Source organism: Equus caballus, chromosome 30, assembly GCF_041296265.1.
Source record: "Equus caballus isolate H_3958 breed thoroughbred chromosome 30, TB-T2T, whole genome shotgun sequence".
In the NCBI taxonomy this organism is placed as follows: domain Eukaryota; kingdom Metazoa; phylum Chordata; class Mammalia; order Perissodactyla; family Equidae; genus Equus; species Equus caballus.
Window position 1 is genome coordinate 36,478,122 of NC_091713.1, and position 17,480 is coordinate 36,495,601.

The 17,480-nt window shown below is 39.6% G+C and overlaps 1 protein-coding gene across 12 annotated transcripts in view; it reads left to right on the forward strand.

Moving 5' to 3' along the window:
• Positions 1–17,480, forward strand: part of CAMSAP2 (calmodulin regulated spectrin associated protein family member 2) — a 109,760-nt gene that overhangs the window by 38,612 nt on the left and 53,668 nt on the right. The gene's annotated exons all lie outside the window — the stretch shown is intronic.

A 17,480-nucleotide genomic window follows, 5' to 3' on the forward strand; every position in this document is an offset into this window, starting at 1 on the left:
CAAGGGAAACTGATTTTTTCAATCTTTCTTTTGTTAAACATCATCATTATTGATAAGTAATAGCATTATTTATTGAATTTTTAATGATCTAAATTAGAATTTAGGTTTAAATAATGTCAATATTAATGATTCATTACAAATTAATGTTTTAAAGGAGCTATATGTGTCATGGTCTACCAAAATTACTGAGGTGTTTTATGTAGGCAGTACTTGTCAACTGGTATTTGAAAAGCCAATACTAAAGGTACAGTAGTCCCCCCTTATCCATGGGGAACATGTTCCAAGACCCCCAGTGGATGTCTGAAAGCACGGATAGTACCAAATCCTACATATGCTGTGTTTTTTCCTATGCATACATATTTTTCAGGTGTGACAGCAAAACTAGCACAGATTTCTTTTTTCTTCTTCACAATTTCACAGATAGAAGATTCATTCTTACCGTAGATTTTAGCAACCTCAGTTTACGATTTTTTTTTTTCCTTATTAAGTCGAGAACTATCACCTTTTCACTTAAGGAAGCACTTTACAGCTTCTCTTTGGCACAGTTGAATTGCCAGCATCACTACTCTTGCACTTTGGGGCCACTATTAAGTAAATCAGGGGTACTTGAGCACAGGCAGTGTGACCTGCAGTCTATAACTGAGATGGCGACTAAGCGACTGACAGGTGGGGAGCAACTGACTGACAAAGGGGTGAGTCATGACCTGAGCGAAGTGGGACAGCGCGAGATTTCATCGTGCTACTCAGATCTGCAAGCAATTTAAAACTTGTAAATTGTTTATTCCTGGACTTTTTAATTTAATATTTTTGGACTGCACTTGACCACGGGTAACTGAAACTGTGGAAAGTGAAACCTCGGATAAGGGCGTTGTTACCAGCTGAGAGGTTTGGAAAAACTTGATAAGTATCTTGATCCCTTTACATATTTCTTTACCTTAATTAGAATTAACAGAGTGAAGATTTGACAGCTTTATTGTAGGTAGGAGCATTTCTTGAGAGTTATGTCGCCAAGTTACTATGGAGGGCAAGGAAAATAACTGCCCTGTTGCTGACTAGATCCATTCTGAGCACACTGGGTTGTATCTTCCAGCTCCTTTCAGCTAAGCATACATTTTCCTGCCGGTTAGCCAGTGAGATACCTTCCACATCTAACTTTCCTTACTTTTCCTGATAGCTAGAGCTTTCTGGGCTCTGGCCAGTGTCTGTGTGTAGGGACTATGAGGCGGGCTCGGGTCAAGTTTTGGTCTCGTGGTTCCACCACTGCGCCATGTTAACCTCGGCACTGCTTGCCAGCAGGTGTTCATCCAGAAGGAGATGGGCAGCCTCTAGATACTTGGTAGGTTGTGGGAAAGGTGTTGGTCCTTCTTCCTGTGCTGTTTGAGTTTCTGCCATAGCTGTGTTCCAGTCTTGTGAAACTTCCCCTGCTGTTATTCAACTTTAAATCCTCTTTGTAGTTCTGAAAACCTGGGATGGTAACCTCCCATAGCACTGAGGGAGACATCGTGACCTTCCTTTTTCTTTCTCATAATTGCTTCTTGGGAAGTGAATCGTGATGGGCTGGTAGAGGCCGATTAGGGAACAGCGATGATTGTGTTGTAACCTTGTGTGGGTCAGTTTCTTTTTTTTCTGGTAAAGCTAATGCTGTCAGGCACATTATTCGTACACTCCCAGCTGAAAGAAATTTGCTGACAAACTTCCTTTCAGGCAATTTTTTGAGTGGTAAGTGGAGCTTTTACTGATGGTTATTTTTATATGATGAAGCACATTTCAGTGTATTTTATGTAACTCGTTTCAGATTTTGAGTTTAAAGCACAATTTTTGGCTCAGCGTCACATATGCCTGGGAAACTTTCAAGTCTGGAAAGCTATAAAACAAACATACTTTGAAGTGCACCCTATGTGACTGGCTGAACTATACTAGGAATGTCGTATGGGTTAGCAAATGAAAGAACATAGCTGTCATTGTGCATTGTTGGCATAAGGTAGCAGCAATTATGCTGAGTGGTGGTGGACAGGCCTGAGCTGCCACATAGAAACCATCGTAAAAATAAATCCTGCCCAGGTCACTACGGTCAGGACATGTGGAAAATACATACGTTCTGTACTTAAATCTTGATTTGTTGGATAGAATCATCTACTCCAGTGGGTTTTCCATAAAGCAACCCATGTTTTATTGTCTTGGTGGTTATTGTTGTTTTTTTTCCTACTTACAGGAAAGCAGGTTTGATGGTTCATTGACAACTCCATTATTGGTGGGTCAGGCACTTGAAGGGTGATATTATAGAAATCTCCCAATTTAACTCCTTAAAGTAGTAATTGACATAACATTTGTTTGGGAAAACCTAAAAATAAATGATTACAATGAAGTTTGGAGATCATCTTTAGATAATAAACTATTGTGTAGGGTAATTCCATAGTCGTGCACTGACTATATAATGCCTGAAGCAGTAAAAACACTGTAAATCTTTATATCGGTACTCTGATATACCTCTCGATGCCTTGTGAAGCGAGAAGTCAGATATTATCCACATTTAACAGGCGAAGAAAATGAAGCTCATCCAAGTCTGAGTGACTTCCTATGGTTAGAGCTTTCTTTTTAAAAATCAGCTTTGTTGAGGCATAATTTAAATAAAAGAAAGTATACCCATTTAAATAGTTTGAGTTTTGACACATATATACACTCATGTAAATACTAGTTCAGTTAAGATGTAGGACATTTTTATTACCCAGAATTCCCTTGTGCCTCTTTGCTCTCAGCCCCTCCCCACTTCCGCTCCAGGCATCCGCCAGCCTCCTTTCTGTCACTGTAGGTTAGTTTTGCCTGTTCTAGAATTTCATATAGATGAAAGCATAACGTAGGAACTCTTTTTTAATCGGATTCTTCTCGTATTTTTGAGGTTCATCCCTGTTGTGTGTAGTTTGTTCCTTGTTATTTCGTATCCATTGTGTGGATCCCACAGTTGGTTTGTTCATTTGCCCGTGGATGGACGTCGATGTTTCCGGGCTTTGGCCTGTCATAAATAAAGCAGCTGTGAACATTAGTGTGCATATTTGTGAGGACGTACGTTTCCATTTCTCTTGGGTAGATACCTAGGAGTTGAACTGGTGGCCGCACATACGTGTGTATAACTTCTCAGTGGCCGTCCAGCCGTGTCCCAGAGTGCTTGTCCTTGCTGTTTTGCCCCCGGCACTGGGTGAGTTCCAGCTGCTCCACATCCTTGCCAATGCTTGGTATTTGTTAGTCTTTTTAGTTTTAGCCATTCTCGTGTGAATCAGTATCTCCTTGTGGTTTTAATTGGCGTTTCCCTGATGACTAATGTAATTTAGTGGTTTTTCATATGATTGTTTGTCATTCGTACAGCTTCTTTTGGAGCGTCCTTTTAAATCTTTCTTTCATTTTCTTATTGGGCTTGTTGTTTTCTTGTTACTGTAAGAGTTCTTTCTATATTCTGAATGCACGTCCTTTGTCAATTACATGTATTCAAATATTTTCTCCTAGTCTGGTTTACTTTTTCATTTTCTTAATGCTGTCTTTCAAGAAATTTTAAATTTTGATGAAGGCCAATTTATAATTTTTCTTTTCATAGCTAGTCCTTTTATGTCCTAAGATATCTTTGCCAACAGCATGATTGTGAAGAATTTTTTCTACGGTTTTTCTTCTAGAAGTTTATAGTTTCAGCTTTTACGTTTAGTTCCATGGTGCATTTTGGATTAATTTTTTTGTATAATGGAAGGGAAGAGCAGAGGTTTATTTTAATTTTTTAAACAAGGATATCCAGTTGTTCCAGCATCATTTGTTGAAGACTGTTCGTTCCCCGTTGATTGACTTTGACACATGTGTCTGTGCCACTGGTTACCTGTCTGTCAGGCCAGCGCCACGCAGTCTTGAGTACCGTGGTTTCGTACTGAGTCTTAAAATCTGGTAGTCTAGGTCATCCAACTGTGTTGTTCTTTGTGAAATTGTTTTAGTTATTCTAAGTTCTGTACATTTCCATATAAATTTTAGAATCACTTGTCAATCTCAACAAACAAGCTTGGATTTACTTTGGAGTTGCGTTGAATCTGTAGAGCGTTTTAGGAAGAATTGATATTTTAGCAATACTGAGTCTTCCGTGGTAAACGTGGTCTCTCTTCCCGTTTACTTAGGTCTTCTTTAGTTTATTTCAGCAGTGTTTGGAGTTTTTAGTGTATGTCTTGTACATATTTTGTTAAATTTTACTCTATTTCATATCTTTTGATTATAAATGGAATTGTTTTTTAAACTTAATTTCAAGCTTTTCATTGCTAATATGGAGAAGTACAGTTGAATTTGAACATTGATTTCACCTTGCTAAATTCATTTGTTCCTAGTAGGTTTTTTGTGGATTTGTCAGAATTCTCTATGTACACAATCATGTTGTTCGTAAATAAACACTTTTTCTTCCTTTCCAGTGTGTATGCCTTATTTTTCCTTCTCTTACTGCACTGCCTAAGACTTCCAGACAATGTTAAATAAAAGTGGTGAGATCAGACATCCTTGCCTCATTCCTAATCTCATGGGGAATGTGTTCCACTCTCAATGTTAAGTATGATGTTATGTGTAGGAATTTGAAGGTGTCCTTTATCAGGTTTAGGAAGTTCCCTTCTGTTCCTGGTTTGCTAAGAATTGTGTTGTATGTATGTATGTGTTTTAAATCATGAATAGGTGCTGTGTTTTGTCAAATGCTTTTATTCCCCCCTCTATTGAGATGATCATATGGCTTTTCTCATTTATCCTGTTATGTGACTATGTGAATTACATTGATTGATTTTCAGATATTAAACCAGTCTTGAATTCCTGGAATTAAATTCACTTGGTTATGATGTATTGTTATCTCGTTTATATATCGGGGGATTTAATTTGCTAATGTTTTTTCAAGGATGTTTGCAACCATGTTCATGAAAGACGTTTTTCTTGTCTTCTTATTTCTTTGTCTGTTTTCAGTCTCAGGGTAATACTGGCCTTCTATCATGAATGCAAACTGTGCCTTCCTCTTCTGTTTTCTGAAAGACCTCATCTAAGACGTGTATCATTTCTTCCTTAAATGTTTAGCGGAATTCAACAGTGAAGCCATCAGGGCTTGATGTTTTCTTTGGGGGGAAGTTTTTAAATTATAACTTCATTTTTAAAAATAGATATACAGCTATAAAGATTTTTTGTTTCTTGTGTCAATTTTGGTTATTTTGTGTCTTTTCAAGGTATTTGTCCATTTCATCTGAATTTGTGAAGTTTATTGGCACTATGTTGTTCATAATCTTCCCTTTTTATCCTTTTAATATCTGTGGAACCTGTAGTGATGGCCCCTCTTTCTTTCTTGATATTATTAACTTTTTTTTTTAAAGATTTTATTTTTCCTCTTTCTCCCCAAAGCCCCCCAGTACATAGTTGTATACTCTAGTTGTGGCATGTGGGACGCTGCCTCAGCATGGCCCGACAAGCGGTGCCATGTCTGCACCCAGGATCTGAACCGGCAAAACCCTGGGCCGCCGAAGCGGAGCACGCGAACTCAACCACTTGGCCACGGGGCCGACCCCCTGTTAGTAACTTTTTATGTAGAAGTTATCAATTCTATTAATCTTCTCCAAGAACCAGCTTTTTGTTTCATTCTTTCTTACTGTGTTTTTGCAGGTTTTCTCTTTCATGGATTTCTGCTGTTATATTTCTTTTCTTCTCCTTATTTTGATTTAATTTTCTCCTCTCTTTCTGGCTTCTTCAGGATGGAATCTTAGGTAATGGATTTGAAAATATTCTTCTTTACTGATATCAACACTTAAAACCATAAATCACCCTCTAAGCTCTGCTTTAGCTGCAACCTGCAAATTTTGACGTGGTGTCGAACACCAATGCATGGCGTTTCGTTGCCGTTTAGTTCAAAACCTTATTTAAATTCTCTTGTGATTTTTTTGACTCATCAATTATTTAGAAGTGTCTTATTTAATTTCCAAATAGCTGGATATTTTCTAGGTATCTTTTTTTATTTTTTATTTTTAATTTATGTCTGTAGTAGTTAGAGGGCATACTTTGTATGATCTCAGTCTTTTTAAATGTACTGAGGCTGTTTTTGGTCCAGCGTTTGGTGTGTCTCACATATGTGTTCACGTCCGCGTGAGAGACTGTGCGCCCTGCTGCTGTTGCGTGCAGCGATCTATGTCAGGTCGTTTTGCTCGATGATGCTTTTCAAGCCTTCTGTATCCCCTCTGATTTTCTGCCCCCTTATTCTAACAATTCTTGAAAAAGGAGTAAGGAAAACTTCAACTAATTTTGGGTTTTTCTTTCTCTCTTTTTAATTCTGTCCATTTTTCTTCATATATTTTGACTTTTTTCAAGATTTTCAGTCTTTGTTTTTCGGAAGTTTGACTATGAGATGCTTACATGTGGTTTTCTTTATATATATATATTCTGCTAAGGGCTCACCAAAACTTTTGGTTCTTTGGGTTGGTAACTTTCATTAATTTTGGAAAAGTCTTAGTTTTCGCTACTGTATCTTCAGATATTTCTTCTGCTGCATTCTCTCTTCTCTTTCGGGTACTCCAGTGACGTGTACTTTAGACAGGCACTGTGCAATATAACGTGAGCCACGTGTCATTCTAAATTGTCTAGTAGCCACATTATAAATAGGAAAAACAGGTGAAATTAATTTTAAGAATATATTTTAACCCAACATATAAAAATGTTATTTAAACATTTAAAAATAATTAGTGTGATATTTTCTATTCTTATTTTTGTATTGTCTTTAAAATCCAGTATAATGTACTTATAGCACATTACAATTTAGATTTTCATCAGAAACACTGTACTTAAGTTTTTTTCCTTCCCTCCTCCGCTATTTTTTTGGTGAGGAAGATTGGCCCTGATCTAACATCTGTTGCCTATCTTCCTTCTTTTTTCCTCTCCCCAAAGCCACGCTATATAGTTGTATATCCCAGTTGTAAGTCTTTTAGTTCTTCCATGTGGGATGCCGCCACAGCGTGGCTTCATGAGTGGTGCTAGGTCTTTGACCAGGATCCGAACCGGCGAACCCCAGGTCACCGAAGCAGAACAAGCGAGCTCAACCACTACACCACCAGGCCGGCCCCATTCTTAAATTTTATAAAATTTAGGTTGAACATTGTCACATACGCAAGTTATTCCAAACAGCCTTAAAACCTTTCCAGTAATTGAATTAAATACCAGTCTTTTTTTTTTTTTACTTGTGTGATCTGCTTCACTTATTTATTTACTTATTCATTCATTCATCTGTATTTATTTATCACAGTAAAATATATGTAATATATACCATTTTAAAGTGTACAATTCAGTGGCGTTAAGTAGAGTCACAATGTTGTGCAATCAGCACCATTGTTTAGTTGTCGAACTTTTCATCACCCCAGACTGAAACCCCGTACCCATCAGCAGATACTCTCTCCCCCCACTCCCTTGCCACAGCCCTGAGCAACTGTTAGTCTACTTCCTGTCTATGGATTTGTCCATTCTGGACATTTTGTATAAATGGAATCATACAACATGTGACCTTTTTTGATTGGCTTTACTTTGCATAATACTTTCAAGGTTCTCCTGTGTTGTAGCACGTAACCATACTTGATTTCTTTTTGTTGTTGAACAGTGTTCTCTTGTATGGTTGTAACGCATTTTATTTATCCATTCATCAATTGATGGACATTTAGGTTGTTTCTACTTTTTGGCTACTATGAATAGTGCTGCTGTGAACATTCATTTATAAGTTTTTATTTGAATAGTGATTTTTAGTTTTTTGGGTATGTACCTAGAAGGGGAGTTTTTCCTGTGTGATAATGGTAATTCTATCTTTAACTTATTGAGGAATTAACAAACAGTTTTCCATAAGAGCTGCACCATTTTACACTCCTGCCAGGAGTGTATGAGGATTCTGATTTCTCCACATCCTCACCAACACTTGGTATTTTCCATTTTTAAAATTATAGCCATCCTAGTGGGTATGAAGTGTTATCTCACTGTGGTTTTGATTTCCATTTCTTTGATAACCTTGCACATCTTTTCACGTGCTTGTTGGTCATTTCTATATCTTCTTTGTAGAAATGTCTGTTCAAGTTCTTTGCTCATTTTTTAATTGGGTTGTTTATCTTTTTGTTGTTGAGTATCAGTTTTAAAATTGTTAAAAAGTAAGAATTCCGTTCCTCTGTTGCGTTATTTCTATTTCAAGTGTTCAGAAGCCATGTGTGGTTGATAACTCTTACATTGGACGTCAGGTCTGCAATTTCCATTGTGCATCTTATGACATGCTACCTTCAAATCATATCATATCCATGCCTAACGTAAGCATCATCAACAGTATTTCCCTCGTTTGTCCTTTGAGTTATTCTCACATTATATTTGGCTTCTACCTAGTTTGTAAATCCCACAATACTTTTTTTTTTTGCATTGAAACAATTACATTTTTAAAAGTTTTAAAAAATGACAAGCGAAGTCTTCTATATTTGTGCACGTATATGGTTTTTTGGTGCTCTTCATTCCTTTGATTAGATGTGAGTTTCTGTCTGGTGTTGTTTTCCTTCAGCCTAAAGAGCTTCCTTTAACGTTTTTTGTAGCACACATCTGCTGATGACAGATTCTCTCAGTGTTTCTTTATCTAAAGATGTCTATTTTGCCTCTGTTTTTGAAGGCTATCCTTGCTATTTTCCAGGTTCTCGTTTGACGGCTTCTTGCGGAGTCGTAAAGATGGCGTCCTGTCTGCTCATCGCCTTGTTTGCGGAGAAGTCAGGTGTTGTTCTTATTAGTGTTCCTGGATGTACTGTGGCATTTTCTGTAGCTACTTTTAAGAGTTCTTCTTTTATGATTGTTTTTCAGCAGTTTGGTTGTGATGTGCGTTAGTGATGTTTTCTTTGTGTTTACCCTGTTTGGGATTTTTATGAACTACTTGGATCTGTGAGTTTGTAGTTTTCATCAAAATTGGAAGAATTTCAGCCGTTATTTCTTGGAATATATATCCCAGCCCCCTTTTTTGGACTCCATTGCGTAACTGCTTGCTCCTGTCCCACAAGCCGTTGAGGCTCTGTTCCCTTTTGTTTGTGTCATGCTCCTTTTCTTTTTATGCTTTAGTTTGGACACTTTCTCTTACCATGTCTTCATGTTCACTCCAATGCCTCATCTGCTGCTAAGCTCATCTGAGGAATCTTTCGATTCTGATGTTGTATTTTTAAGTTCTGAAAATTCTTTCTTTCTTTTATAAGCTACATTTCTCACCTCAGTGTGTTCTTATTTTGTAGCATTTGTTTAACAGTCTTTGTGTGGTAAGTTGTCATCTCTGCTGTTTCCGTCAGATTCCTCTCATAATTATGAGACACATTCCTGCTGCCGTGTCTAGTAATCTTTGATTTATTTATTTGTGATGAGGCAGACTGGCCCTGAGCTAACATCTGTGCAGTCTTCTATTTCATATGTGGCATGCAGCCACAGCATGGCTTGATGAGCCGTGTGCAGGTGTGCGCCCTGGATCCAAACCTGTGAACCCCGGGCCACTGAAGCAGAGCGCACAAACTTAACCACTACACCACCAGACTGGCCCTTAGTAATCTTTTATTTAATGCTAGACATTGTAACTGTCATATTTTTTAATGAATATCTTTTCCTCCTTTAAAAAATTTTGAATTTTAGTAAACTTCTTGTGAACCTATAATTATTTTAAAATAAAAAGTTTTGAATTTTGTTTTTGTAAGCAGTTAAGTAACTTGCGTGGTCCTTTTGGGACTTGTTTTTGAGCTTCGTCAGGGTGAGTCTGGAGTGGCCTTTGCTCTAGAGCTATTTCAAGCCTCCTGCTCAGATGTGACCCCTCTAGGGTCTCTTCTGAATACCCAGGATGGTCACTGGTCTCTTCTTTCTTGCTGGTTGGAATTTGAATATTTGTGAGCCCAAGTCAACTGTGGGAATTATTCCTTTTACAGCTCCTTTGTAGTTGTCCTTTTCCTGGTGATTGTTTTAGTCCAGCCTTGTGGAGACTTACCTGTTACTGTGCAGGTTGGTATTCTGCCAAAGGGGCCCTCGTGCAGATTTCTCTGTATAGCTTCCTCCTCTCGAGTACTCTGCCCTGCAGGTTTTAGCTACCTTTCCCTCCCTCCCCCAAACTCCAGTTGTGTCTCTTCAGCTCAGTGAGATCACCATGCAGAGCGTGGCTCTTCTCCCTGTTTGTGTTCCAGAAGTGCCTCTAGGCATAAGGTGAGGCGATTGTAGGGCTCTGCTTTGTTTCCCTTCTCTCAGGGATCACAGCCCTATGTTGTCTGTACTCCAGTGTCTGAAAATAGTTGTATTATATATTTTGTCCAGTTTTTGAGTTGTCGATGGCAGGAGGGCACATCTGGTACCGGTTACTCCCTCCTGGTCAGAAGTGATTGTGTTTTAGATGACAGTAGATAATATTTATAGAGTACCAGGTGCGGGCACTGCTCCATGCACTTTATATTTGTTAATTCACTTTACCCCAACAGTTCATTTGAGGTCTGTAGTATTCTTATCCCCTGTTTTATAAATGAGGAAAATGAGGTACAGAGGCGTTAAGTGCGCTGTGCTGAGTCAGAGCAGATCGTTGGTGGAGCCAGGATTTGCCGCAGGCAGCCTGACTCCAGAACCTGCTCACTCCCCCAGGGCTCTGTGTTGCCCCCATTCTTGGAGCTCTAGACCCGGAGCCTCCATCTTGGGATGGAGTTCTAGGCTGACTGAATCAGGCAGGTGTCTAAATGGAACCAATCAAAAGAGACGTGATCCAAGAGGTCGACATGGGTTGTAATTGAGGAGGGAACCAAATGTTAGAGGAGCAGTGTCAATACAAGGCTTGAGAGGATAAGGATAAAGCTGTTAGTGGGATCAAAGCAAGGTCAGGGGTCACTGCCTGCCAGTACAAGGCAGGATGAGAAAGTGGTTCAGAACAAAGTATGGGTGTTGGGAGCTGGTTTCTTTGGGGTTGAACATTCCCTCCATTGTTCAGCCCTGCTGTGTGTTAGGCCCTTTGTAAACTAGACAAGGCCCCTGTCTGCATCGAGTATGCCTTCTGGAGTAGCAGAGGTGGGTGAAGGGGGAGCAACATGGCAGACAGAAAACAGACATGAATCAGATAACATCCGGTAGCATTAACTGCCAGCGAGAAAATAAAACGGCATGATTTGATAAAGAATAATTGGATTGGGGGCAGGTGCAGTCTTTAGGGAAGATCTCTGAGCTGGTGGTTTTGCCCGGAGCCAGAAGAAAAAAGAAACAAACGAGCAAGATGTGCAAAGATGTGAGGGCAGAGCCATTCAGTCAGAGGAACCAGCAAATGTAGAATTTCTAGGCAAGAGCAGATTTGTCATAATCGAGGAACGGAAGAAACAGCATGGCGCTAATGAATCAGACCACCCTGTCTGAACGAGATCTGAGAGGTAGGCAGGGACCACAGTGTGTTGCATCTAATGAGTCATGATAAGACTCACTTCAAGTGTGGTGGGAGGTCATTGGAAGGCTTTTTAAACATGGAGGTGATGTGATCTGACCTGTGTTATAAGAAGATATCTCAGGCTGCCCTCAAGAGGATGTATTGTAAGAAGGCAAGTGGGAAGACTAATTAAACTGTTTAAGGAAGAAGTGGTATTAGGGTGGTGGCAGTGAAGATGAGTGAGATGGATGGAATTAAGCATATCGTGTAGCACTGTTCACTTTATTACAATTAAGTAGTGAACTGAACTATTTGTAGCTACTCACAAGTATAGTTTAGAATAATTTTTTTTTTGGCAAGATGACGCTAAAGTAGTTATCTAAAAATCTGAAATTCCAAAAGTGCTTGTCTACGTGGTAAGAGAATATTAGACTAAAAAATGACGTGGTTCTAGAGGATTTGGGTAGAGTGGTGGTTTACTCTCTTTTTATTAGGGTAATTATATTTAAAAACATTATGTCATAAATAAGGTGCCTGATTTTAAAATAACTAGTAATAGCTTCCATCAAATGGGTGCCATGGCAAAGCCCATTAGGGTAATTTTCCTGTTGACATTGAACACAATGTCATGGGAGGACTAGTTTCCAGGTCTCCTGGTCAGTGTTACAACATGTGTTTCATGCATTCAGCAAATATTTATCTATTGATCATCTAATGTGTGTTAAGTGTGGAGGTACACCATGAGGACAGTCCTTGTTTTCAGGACACTTGGAGTCCAGAAGGAGAGACAGACAAGAAAGTGGCGGTTGCTTCATGGTGACTGCTCTGGGAGGTGCTGTGGAACCTGTCAGAGGGGCACCTGCACCTGGTCTGCTCAGAGCAGGAGCAGTGGTCGGGGAACCCTGTCTGGGTGATGTGATTCTCAGCCTAATGCCTAAAGAAATGTGTAGAAATTAGCTTAAAATTTTTCTCTCGGGTGAAAGAAAAAGGCAGCTGATGATTACATACGAAAGCACGGAGAAAAGAAGATGTGCATTTTGTCACTGCCAGACAAGTACTTGTGAAATCTTTAAATAACACTTTTAGACATTTATGGTTTGGTGCTTTTCTGTGTGCGCGTGCTTGTGTACTTCGTAAATGGGCGCTCATAATGATGGCGCTTGGTAGGAGATGACCCAAAACTGTGTACGTGTTTTTCTGGGCAGGCTGCCTCGCTGCTTCTTTGATAGCGTGAAATACCACTGGAAGTGGAAACCAGGAAAGTGTTACATTTCTGGTCTCACTCCTGTCTTCTCTTCAAAGATGTGTTCTGGGGCACCTATTTCTTGTGATGATTATTTCCTTTCCTTAAAGACCCGCACAGAGATTTACTTTTTGTCTGAGCTAGTTAGGTTAAAAATTAATACTGACCAAACATAAACTACTTTTCATTTTAACTGTGCCATCAACCTGTATTCTTCTTTTTAAGAGTGCAAACTTTAGTTAGAACTTTAAACATTCATAAGAAAGGTAAGGTAAATTGGGAAGATTTGGCCACACATGGTATTAAATAATTTTAGTACTTAAATTTAATATATTTAGCAGGCTCCTAAGAGTATAGGTGAGATAGTTTCTATTGAATGTTCAAAGTGTAGGTCAAGTTGATATGTTTACATCTATAAAAGTGTGGATTATCATAATCTCAAAGAATCAGTGTTTTTACTTTAGAGGTTTATTGGAATGCTCCTCACAATAAAAAGAAACAAACTATTGATATGTATACCAGCTTGGATGACTCTCCATAGAATTATAGTGAGTAAAAAAAAGCCAGTCCCAAAAGTTTCTTACTGTATGATTCCATTTATGTAACATTCTTTAAATGACAAAATTGTAGAAACGGAGAACAGATGAGTGGTTGCCAGGGTTTAAGGAGAGGGAGGGTGGGAGGGGTAGCGGTGGCTGCACCAGGGCACCTGGAGGGGCCTTGGATGGAAGTGTCCTTAGTTTAACTGTGTCACTGTCGGTGTCTTGGTCGTGATACTTACCATGGTTTTACGAGATGTTACCTTTGGGGAAAACTGGGTAAAGGGTACGTGGAATCTCTGTGTTATTTCTTAAATTCCATGTGAACCTACAATTATCTCTAAATAAAAAGTTTAACAACAACAAAAAAGTTGTGTGACGAATGGATGTTTCAGATTAAAATGAAATACTCCGGTTTGGAGCAGAAATGGTTTCAGTATCTTTTGGCAAGTGCTTCACTGCTGGTGGGGCAGAACTGTAGGCGTGAGTGTGTTGTCTCTGGAGTAGGACGGCCCTGGGTTTGCAGCAGTTAGCCGTTTGACTTTGGACTAGTTCGAAAACGCTGTAAGCTTCAGTGCGGTCGTCTGCATTAAGGAATGATGATCCTGTCCACCTTCTCCGGCTGAGAAGGTGAAGCAGACTAGAGCCATGCGGCATCCGCTGTAGTCCTTGACCTCTAATCAGAGATCAGTCAGCTGCGGCGATTGTGAGTGGTTTTATTGCCCCACTTCTATTTCTAGGTTTTAAAAAAATAAATACTAGTATGTAAATTAATTCAAAACAACAGATATGTATTGTGATAAAAATGGTTACTTATATATGGTAAAGCAAAATAATAACTAAAACGAATAAAATTTATTTTTGCTTCACATCCTAAAATTTCCTTAGAGTGGAATTCTTTTTGGAAGGGTTGCTGCAAAGAAACGTGCCTCATTTGGATGTTACAGATGACAATATTCTGACCTAAAAACATGTGCCTTCCTCTTGCTCTCTATACCTACAGAATCGTTAAAGTGGCTTATATTTGCTTTGAAGCCCCAAATTGAAGGCATTTTATTCTTGAAGCTGTTCTTGATTTTATCTTATTTTTATCTTTTTGGCTTATTGAAACTCCTTAGTTTCTGTATCTGATTGTAACAACAGGAGTGGCAAGTATTGCTTAATGAGAACTAGGTTAAAGCTGTGCACTGTCCTGTACGCATCTGGTGACTTGTTTGTTGAACAAATAAACGTTTGGAATGCATTCCGTATGAGGTATGGCTTGGGAAGAAAGCTGCCAACAATTAACCTAGGAATTTAAGAGGTAAACAGGAGCAACTTATTCTGTTGATGTATTAGCAGCTCCTTTTTTAGCCAGATAGCACTCAAATCTTGCTCTGTAAACAGAATTTTGTAGGATAAGAATATCAGTACAAGATCTGCAAATTCACCTTTAGACCTGAACTGACTTAGGTATAGCATATATAAGAATGTGTGTATAAAATGTACTTACTGATTTCTGTGGAAATTAAATATGAGCTTTGCTTCTAAATTACATTTTCTTCAACTTTTCTTTCTTTCTTTTCTTTTTTTTTTGTGAGGAAGATTGGCCCTGAGCTAACATCTGTTGCCAGTCTTCACCTACTTTTTGTATGTGGGATGCCACCATAACGTGTCCTGACAAGGAGTGTGTAGGTCTGACCCTGGGATCTGAACCCACCAACCCTGGGCCACTGGCCTGGCCCCTCTTCAACTTTTTATTCTGCTACAAAGTTAAAGAATAATTTGATGCTAACATTTTGCTGTATTTGCTTTTATCTTCTCTCTTCCCTCTCCCTTCTCTTCCTCTCCTCCCTCCCTCTCTCTTTACACACACACACACACACACACACAATCATTTCAGAATCTTATGAAAAACAAGGACATTTTCCTGCATGACCACAATACCATGACCACATCGAGGAATTAAATGTTTTTATAAAAATGTTATTCAACACATAGTTCCTAGTCATATTTCCCCAATTATTGTGCCTAAGACATTCTTTATAGCTTTCTTTTGTCTTTTTTCACACCAGGAACCAATCAGAGATCATTTACTACTCCTTGTGGTCGTGTCTTTTCCCCTTAAGTCTGGAACAGTTGCCTCCTCCGCCTTATTTTGTTATTATTTCATGACACTGACGTTTTTGAAGAAAACACGTGCGTTGGCTTGTAGAATATACCCTAATCCTGATGTCTGATTGTTTCTTGCTGCTTAGATTCAGGTTAAAGTTTTTTGGCGTGGATGCTTCGCAGGTGGAATTGTATGCTTTCGATCGTGTCAGCTCGTCCCATCGTGGTGACAGTAGGTTTGACCTGTGTCTCCTTGCTGATGGGAAGCGTTCTGTGAGTGAGGACAGTGAGTGCACTTTTATTTCCCAGCACTGCTCCACCTGGTGCTTTTAGCCTCTATCGATGGTCTGTGCCTGAAGTAATTACTGCGTTGGTGGTTGCAATGTGGTGATTTTTAAACTCTGCCTTCCTTTTACATTTCTTACCTGGCGTTGTTCTGTAAAGAAGAGCTTTCTCTTCCTTCTTTCTCCCTTAATGGTTATCACCATGCACTCATGGATCCTTTTTGTTTTTAATTCTTTGTGTTGTAATTCATTATTGTTATTAACGTTTTTTGTACTCATGCGGGCCCATATTTGGCCATTGGCAGCCACCTTCAGGTTGGCCCCTATATCCTTTTGGCATATCTCCATCAGTCTTTGAATACTGTTTTCTTTCTGAACAACCATTTATTCCATGCTCCCTTTGTACTTTTCCTGTCTCTGGCTTGGAATCAGCCATTTTCTAAAGAGCCTTGGGTTTATTTTAATGGAAAAATGTCGTTTAGAAACCAGGATCTAGGTATAGATATTTAATGCTACTTTGGTGTGATTGCTTCTAGGCCTTTTCTTCAAGATAGGACTAAGAAAAATATATGTATATAATCATGAGTAGTTTTTACTGATGACCTCCAATTCAAAACTGAGACCACAGGATTCGTCCATATTTCACTGTTAAAATGAGCATCTTCCCCTAGGGCTCCTTCCCAGAGCGGTGCATCCCCAGCCTAAGGCGGCTCTGGGTTAGGGACGTAACACTGCCTCCTGCGCGCACCTTAATATGCTCTCCTGGCCGAGATCCACGTCCATCTGCCTTACCTCAGCATCCACCAGCCATGCTCTAATGAGAGTGCTGGCAGCATTTCCACACTTGCTTTTGTGCATTTTTCAGTATATATTGTGGCACCTTCCAGCCAGGTTGAGCTGCCTGCTTCAGCAATCCAGGTTACCTCCTAGTTACAAAATGCATAGCTTTTGAATGGTCCACCCCAACCCTATTCTTGATATAAACTATGTTATTTTTAGGCATGAAATGCCTTGTACCATTCCTGTCACCCCATTTTACAGATGAGGATATTGAAGCACAGAGAAATTGAGGACTTTGCCCAAGATCGTGTAGTAGGTGGGAGAGTCAACACCCAGGCACTCTGCTTAAAGAGTCCTTGCTCTTAATCTGTGCTACTAGACCGTAGCGTTTACCTTGAGAAGTAGTAGAAGATGAGGCCTGAAAAAGGTGATTATTTTAGGATCATGAAGAACTTAATTATTCAGGTGATTTTGGGCTTGTTTGGAGGGCCCTGGGAAGTCACCGAAGGCTTTTGATTGTCGAGTGATGTGGTTGGAGAAGCGCTGTAGAAAGGCTCATGTCTTGTGGCTCTGAGGGACTGTTGGAGGGAGACTCCTGTTGGAGGGAAACTCCTGTTGGGATGCTCTTCGTAGGCCTCCAGGGATCTAACGAATCACAGGCCTTAAGGTTTGGGATCAGGGAACTTGTGATTTCTTTTTTGTTGTTGTTGTTTTAGAGATTGGCACCTGAGCTAACGTCTGTTGCCAACTTTCCCTTTTTTTCCTTCTTCTCCCCAAAGCCCCCCAGTACATAGTTGTATATTCTAGTTTTAGGTCCTTCTGGCTGTGCTATGTGGGATGCCACCTCAGCGTGGCCTGATGAGCAGCTCCATGTCCGTGCCCAGGATCTGAACTCCTGAAATCCTGGGCCGCCAAAGTGGAGTGTGCAAACTTAACCACTTGGCCACAGGGCTGGCCCCTGTGCTTTGTTAATGATGAGCCAGATTTAGAACTGCTGTCAACTATTTCCTTTGTTTACCATATTTATTTGACTACTAGTGTGGTTCCTGTATGTGTCCACCCAGTTGGAGCCTCATTTAAACGTACTTAACTTGCCATTTGAGGTTAAATATAGTCCAGATGAAATGAACGGAACTGCTCAGGAGAAT